At 37.4% G+C, this 8,339-nt stretch overlaps 1 pseudogene; it reads left to right on the forward strand.

Annotated features, from left to right (window-relative positions):
• The first annotated feature begins 732 nt into the window (after positions 1-732).
• On the forward strand, positions 733-8,339 carry LOC122139709 (annotated as a pseudogene).

The raw sequence follows: 8,339 nt of genomic DNA on the forward strand, positions 1-8,339 counted from the left end.
TTAGTGGCAACTGCCACGTTTCCACCAATTGACTAAAAAAGCCATGCGAGTACTGCATGTGTCTGCAGTTATATACATATATTTTTTCTTAAGAAACAGCCAGGGATTCCTGACATTTTTCAGCAGGGTTGTCTGTATCTTTTTTGATTGGTTCCACCTGTGTATTTTATTCTTCAGAGTGTGTTATTTCGCTTGTACACATATCTGTGTGCAAACTCTTCCACCGTATGCAGATCTCTTCGGTTTGTTTCTTAAAAACGTTTCCACAGCAGTTGTTTGATGGTACTCAGTTTGCCCACGGAGTGCAGTTATTGAGCAGTCGTCAACAATGAATGTGAAAAAAAACAATGAGTTTCAACATTCAAATCCGGGATGGATTCATCTGTACAGTGGACGGGAGGAGGGTAAAAACAGCATGCTTGAACCTTTTAACTGGCTTGTTCCACATGTGCCCATCGCAATTTCCCAACAAAACCCCTGTCCTGCTGGCCATTTTGTGTTTTAGGGCCCAGCACTGTGTCTCAATAATGCCTCCCACGAAAGAAATGTGATTTCTACACACAGCTGTCTTTGATATTTCCAAGCAGATACTAACAGCTAGCTCTGTAAAGTTTCAAAACTAACTGTGCATGCACTTGAATGTGAATGTGTGACCTTATTTTATTGCAGCCAATAAGCTGAAACCTTTTAATTGTCGATCCAGAGTAAGCGCGGTGATCATAGGACAGAAGGATGAGGGGCGATCCTGGGCCAGTTCAGATCGTGACAGTCAACAAGGAGGATCACTCCCTTGACCTGGACACAGAAAGCACTCAGTCGAAATTCTCTTGCAGGCCTGATGGTTCGAGATACAGGATGGTGTGGTGGTCGTGTCTGTCGCTGGTGCCCTTCAGAAAGGGGGAAAAGTTGCCTTTTGGAATTTGCATTGCTTCGATACATGTATAGGGCAGGTCAGAAAAAAAAAAAAAAAAAAAAAAAAGGAAAAAAATAAAAATAATAACATTTAATATTCAGTACATCATGTAATGCAACACCATTTTTATATGAATGCAAAAAGTTTTAAGATGACACTTTCTAATATATAACAGGCTTCCTGGTGGTATGCTTGCCTCTAGAGCAGTGGTAAACCAGGCTATATTATCTCCAACTATACATTCACCTCTTATTATTTTGTCCTCTCCCACAGCCTGGTCAGGAACTGGCGTTGGGCAGGAGAACGAGCCCCTGACTGGTTTTTCTCCTGGAGATGGAGGCTCAGAGCCAGAGGACCACCGGCATCCAGCTATGGAGTGAAGTTTTCATTGTGCAGAAGGAGGACGGAAGTGAGGTAACAAGCCCGACCATCAGCAGGCAGATCACTCTGAGTCATTCGTGGTCTTATTCAGAACTAGTAATGGTTTTTACTTCCATTTTTTTATGGTTTTTAAACCATCTGCATTTTGTTCAATAATGCAAGAGGGTATACTGTAGTCAACAGAGTTGTGAGTATTGAGACAGAAAGAAATAATGCCATTGAAATTAGTGGTAAACATTTTTCCAATTATTGCGGGAACACACAAATTAGTGGTGAAATCTGCATGTGAAAGTTTTCACACAAACATATACATGATTCAAACCAAAAAAAATTCACACTAACCAACTAAAAATTGGAAAAACTTTTTATGCGTTTTGCCAAACCATTTACACAACAACGGCATTTTTGTGCAATTACATTACATTTACATTTATGCATTTAGCAGACACTTTTATCCAAAGCAACTTACAGTGCCTTCAGGCTATAATTTTTTTTTTTTTATAGTACCGTGTCTTCCCTGGGAAACTGAACCCACAACCTTTTGCGGCTGCTAACGCAATGCTCTACCAACTGAGCCTCAGGAAAACTTTTCTAATTACTACATTCGTATCTTTCCAAAGTGACATCGCCAACTACTGACCTGGCATGCATCAGCTATAGCAATTACTGAATTAACATCTCAACCTTAAATAAAATATTCTAGTGTTTTTCTGTTTAGATTTCTAGGCTGTGAGATCAGTGTTACTGACTGGTTCTGTATTAGTGACAATGTTGTAAGTAAAACACACATTAGAAACTTCAGATTTTAGTTGTAATATATGTAAGTGTAATACATGTTACGCAAACGATAGTCTAAGGATCAATTATATTAGTTGCTTCCTCTGAGGTGATGAGACCAGAAATAAGTGAAATTCCTTATAATTCCTGTCACAAGGGGAGCATGTTTGAGATATATGGTGTGAAAAAAAAAAAACTGAGTTTGAAACAAAAACTAAAAGAATAATACAATTCAATTTCACCAGAAACAGAAATTATATATGACAGCTGCATTATGCATTCTAGCTGTCCTGATTTCTATATCTGGTGGTTCTTGTGTCAATGTAAACAGTCTGCACTTGCACAAGCCCTGATTTTTATCAGATTCATAGTATGTTTGTGGCTGAAATTCTGTCCACTTCACCGTCAAGATTTTGCCGTCTGTGATTCTGGCGTAATGTTTTTAACGAAACCATCAAATTACTTTTTTCACATTCTTGAATCACTCACTGTCTCTTCGGGTCACTTTTCTCTCGTAGTGCGTGGGCCGCGTTTGAATTGTCAAGGACCGCCCAAGAGGCCTATGATGACAGATAAAGCAACCAATCACGATTCAGTGTGTGTCACGCCATGTTTAGAGGCGTGGATATGTCCCCACAATAACAGAGCGTGTGTAAATCTCTCAGACGTATTTTAAAGATTCCATGCTGTGAACTTTAAAAAAAACAAACACTTATTAAAAAAAACAAAAGCGTACACTTCATCACAATAATAACTCGTCATCACAGTTGTAAACACAGCGGATTTCTTCTAACATGAGGGGGTTTGGCATCACTGCGTCTTTGTTTCCAGGCGGACCGTTAAAGAACGTAACACGCACGTCTCCCGGAAATCCATAGTATAATTCAACCAATCCGATACGACCTTCGAAAAGACTCCTGAAGTGTTTCCAATTTTGTGTGCCGTATGCATCAGACGTTCAGTCAACGGTCTGTGGGCGTGACGTCTGAGCTTGAGACTACTTTCTGTCTTGAGACTGGAGAACCATTGTACTAAAAAGAGTGTTTTGTTTTTCTCTGTAGGTTGCAGTGCTTTTAATGGACACACAAGGAGCGTTTGATTCTCAGTCCACAGTGAAAGATTGCGCTACTATCTTTGCCCTCAGCACCATGACCAGTTCTATCCAGGTTTCTATAATGCATCTCCACAATTTTGCTACAAATGAGTTGAAAGGAACACTGGAAATGTATCATAGATTCCTATATATTTTTTGTAGATTTAAACCTGTCACAGAATATTCAGAGAAGATGATCTACAGCAACTTCAGGTTAGTCAAATCACAACTAGCCAAGAATACAGCAGTCTAAAAGCTGATTTATCTTGAGATGCCCCTGCAATTTTGATCTGGAAAAACTGATCACAGGTAAATTATTGGGTTTAAATGTAATTTGATTTAAAAAAATTATATAATGCAGTTATTATGCTTAAAATATTCTGATGTAAATGAACCCTAATGTTCAAACATTTGGGTCAGTAATATTATGAAAAATTATTACAGTCACAGTATTTTAATATATTTAAAAAATTTAATTTGAAATTTGATTTCTGTGATGCAAAGCTGAATTTTCAGCATCATTACTGCAGTCTTCAATGTTACATGATCCTTCAGAAATCATTCTAATATGCCGAATTTGGTTACTTTCCATTTCCATTTTTATTATTATTATCCAAAACAGCTTATGCAGCTTAATATTTTTGTGGATTCCATGACATATTATTTTCAGGATTTTTTAATGAATAGAAAGAATTCAAAAAGAACAGAATTTATTTGAAATGGAAATCTCTATATACCGTGTATCATTATAAATGCATTTATTGTCACTGTCACTGATCAGTTTAATGCATGCTTGCTGAATAAAAATATTAATTTCTTTAACATATATATACATATATAAAAACTTTTGGATGGTAGTATTACAGTACATATATCTTATATAAACACTTTTCCTCATTAGGTATGTGAGAAACAGCATATTGTCATACTTGACTAGTCAGCGAGTTGTCTAACTAGTTACTGTTTAGGCCGGCCCTGTATAATCAAAAAACCTGATACGATTAATTTTGTAGTGGGTTGTACAAAAGCTGTCCGAAAGCATTGTGGCCCGGCTATGTTTTTAGACTATACAGTATCCCACAATTCTGCTTTTTTTTTTATTGTGGTTTTATTCATTTGTAACTTTTAATGACTTTTGTCTTTGTTTTGTGTGTGTGGGTAGCTGTTTACAGAGTATGGGCCGACTGGCAATGGATGAAATCTTTCTAAAAAGCCTTTTCAGGTATTGAACACACCTTGCTGATTACTGAGATTGTAGTCTCCTCTGTTAGTTTAAATGTAGTACCTGTAGTGGCACGTGCCCTCTGTGCTCAAATTTGTATTTCAAATGGTGGTTGTTTACTTGCCATTCATTTAACTTCACAAGCACGATAACATCAGGACCTGAAAGAAATATGGGGGCCACACCATGTCACCATCAGGGTGGCAGTGATATGGAATTTGAAATCTTATACTGAATGTTCATCATATTTATATCCCATTCAGGGCTTGCAAAATTTCAAAATCCCTGCTAGCCTTTTGGGCAGACTTCAGATTTTGTTAGCCCAAAATGAATTTAACTAGCCTGAATAAAAAAGATGTCAGCTGAACTTCACTGCGGACAAATCAGCATGATCAAAAACTTCTGTGATTGTATTTTTCCTTCACATAACAAGTTATTTAGAGTAGAGTAGAGTGGGGTTGCAACGGATCACACAACTCATGGTTCGGATCGTATTACGGATTTTGAGTCACAGATTGGATGAGCAAAAATTTCAAGCATAGATAAAATAGAACAAAGTTACAAATAAAATAAGGTCAAACATTTTTTTTTAGGTACAGAAATGTAATGTGCAAAATAACACTGCATAGTGTTCACTGTATAAATTAAATATAGATTCATCTTTGTTACAGTTTGTGTTGTTGTTTTAACATTAATGACGCGCAGACAGCTGCAGGTTTTTATAGTTCTCCTCCTGGCCAAATGAAGAATCAGTTTAAAAACGCTTGAATGTTTTTTTAAAACTGGCAACCACGTTGCAAATGATCAGCTGCGATCAGTTTCCCTTTCAGTCGAGTCGAGAACAACAGCGTGAATCTGTGAAATACTGAATACTGTGGTTTAGCACCACATACAAACATTGTCTGAGAGCTCAGGACACTACTTTTACATATAACTCGAAACAGATATCAAAATGCATGTGTATAAAAAGGAAATGCTTATGCTTTCATATTTCCTTCATGTGGGTTCAACCCTTTCTTGTCCGCAGTCACTTATGTTCCTGGTCAGAGACTGGAGCTTCCCCTACGAATACAAATACGGGTTTAAGGGAGGAAGTGATTTCTGCTGGACAAAATCGTCTAGCGGAGTATGTGTCTAAGAATGATACTCATGTTCGGGTATGTTCAGTGTGTGTGCTTTTGTCTGTAGTGATATCTCTTTTTAATGTGTTTGTCTGGCGGTGTTCAGGTGAAGCAGACTCAGCATGAGGAGCTTCAGACTGTGAGAGAACACATTCAATCCTGTTTCACCTCCATATCCTGTTTTCTCTTACCACACCCCTGGCCTGAAGGTGGCAACAAGCCCTGGCTTTCTCGGGACAGCTGTGTGTGGTATTAGACTTCATTCATGTTTTACAACACCTATAACCTAGGGATGGGCAAAAAAATACCAGAGCATTAAACAGTGCCAGCAAAGATCCATCTTGAAAACACCATAGTTACATTTTATTTTTTTTTTATTTTTTTTTTTCACTTCATCACTTTTGTGATTTCACAGCACTTTGATCAAAGGGCCCATCCCTAATTCTGCTGGTACACATCCACACAAAAATTACATAAACTACCGGAAATTTGGGGTTGGTAAGATGTTTTTAATGTTTTGGGAGAAGTCTTTTACTGTATGCTCACCAAGGCTGTGTTTATTTGATCAAAATATAATAAAAGCTGTAATATTATGAAATATTACAATTTAAAATAACGGTTTTCTGTTTCATATATTTTGAAATGTAACTTATTCCTGTGATTTCCTTATGATACGCTCATTTGGTGCTCAAGAAACCTTTCTTATTATGCCAGTTTTTTCAGACTATTGTACATTTCTGGATTATTTGATTAATAGAAAGTTCAAAAGAACAGAAATTAATTTGAAATAGAAATCTTTTGTAATATTTTAATTGTCTTTTATTGTCACTGTTGATCAATTTATAATGCATCCTTGCTGAATAAAAAAGAATTAGAAAAAAAATCTTGCTGACCCCAAATCATAGTACAGTAGTGTATATTTGTCAATTCTCCACTTACTCTTTGCATCCCTCATTGTGGGTTTCATTTTATTTTTAATATTGAATTTTCAGTCTCTCTTTTTATGCTGCCATTCTTGTTATTTGTTGTGTTAACATGTTCTAACTCTCTCTCTAACAATCACTCCTTCTGCCTCTCTCAGACGTGGGTCCAGAGTTTCAAGGGAGCAGTTGTGTGAAACTCATTCCCAAATCTGCTGAAGACTGACGAGCTGGCTGTGAAAGAGATCAATGGGAATAAGGGTGACCTGCAGGGGGCCTGCTGGAGTACTTCAAGGTGAGCTCACGTCTGGCTCATGATCATCTTGATTTCTATTTTGTTGAGCTGCATTTTAAAAAACGTTTTTTCACCAATCTGTCAGGCATATATATTAGATATATCAGGGAGAGAAGACCTTCCACACCCCAAATCCATGCTTACAGGTAATGCCGTCTTTACTGATATATGGTATTCATTTTGGACCGGTCACAAAATGTCATGTTGTTGAATTAATGTTTTGACTCATTCAGGCTACAGCAGAGGCCAATAACCTTGCGGCTGTGGCATCAGCTAAAGATCCAGTTCACTACAAAGAATATGGAGAAGGTCAGTATGTCTACCTTACCTGGAATGTGGGGATTACACACTCATCATATGTACAATAAGAAGTACAGGTTAATACATACAGTGCTGAATGAAACTTAGGCATTAGTAATAATTCATAATTAACGAGAGACAAAACAGTTTCACTAATACACATTCTGTGTGAGCTTTTTACATTTGCATTGGCATGTGGTTGCCAAACCTAATATCCATATGTGACCCTGAATGCCAAAAATCATTAGGATATTAAGTTAAGATCATGTTCCATGAAGATATTTTGTAAATTTCTTACCGTAAATATATTAAAACTTAATTTCTGATTAGTAATATGCATTGCTAAGAATTCATTTGGACAACTTCAAAGGCGATTTTCTCAGTATTTAGATTTTTTTGCACCCTCAGATTCCAGATTTTCAAATAGTTGTATCTCAGCCAAATATTGTCAGATCCTAATAAACTATACATCAATGGAAGCTTATTTATTCGGCCTTCAGAGTATGTATAAATCTCAATTTTGAAAAATTTGACACTTTAAGACTGGTTTTGTGGGTCTAGGGTCACACATAACCTTTTATATAATTCTTTTTAAATTATTTTTTCACACATTCCCCTCACCTGCTAGGTGTGTGGTGGAGATCTGCCTTATGTGGCTCCTGACTCGCTGGAGGAGAAGAAGCCACCGTTTTATCCTGCAGGAGGCCCTTCATCTCTTCTCCAGCACTAAAGGATGGGTGGGGGTGGGCGGGAATTTTCGTGTAACCGTTACCAGGAACAGTTGGAAGCAGAGCTAAAAGAGCTGTGGGAGTCCTTTAGCAAACACAACGAGGTAACAGAAATGTGACAGAGAATCGATAAAATGAACGTGTGAAAAATATTTCAAAACTTGCTGTCTTTTCAGTCCAAGAATGTTTTTAGTGCTTTCCGGACACCTGCAGTGCTGTTTGTTCTGGTCCTGCCTCCTGTATGTGCTGTCAGGAGTTCTGTCCTTCATTGGCCTGGAAACTATTTCCTTTGCATGTGACTGTGTAGTTGGTCTGGCCATGCTTGCTATGCTGACCTGGGCCTTTATCCGGTACTCTGGCCAGTACAGAGAAGTAGGCACAGCCATAGACCAGGCTGCTGGAGTAATACTGGAACAGGTAAAAATATTATTTTAATAAATATATGAATATATTTTTTTTAAAGTAAAAGATTAAAAAATGATACCTTTTTCTTTTTTTTTTGTTTTTATTCAGGCCACAGAGGCCTGTGTTAAACAAGACAAGAAGCCAGAGTCAGGTGGCTGCACAACAGAAACGAACGACAAGATAG

The sequence above is a fragment of the Cyprinus carpio genome, chromosome B14 (genome assembly GCF_018340385.1).
Source record: "Cyprinus carpio isolate SPL01 chromosome B14, ASM1834038v1, whole genome shotgun sequence".
NCBI lineage: Eukaryota > Metazoa > Chordata > Actinopteri > Cypriniformes > Cyprinidae > Cyprinus > Cyprinus carpio.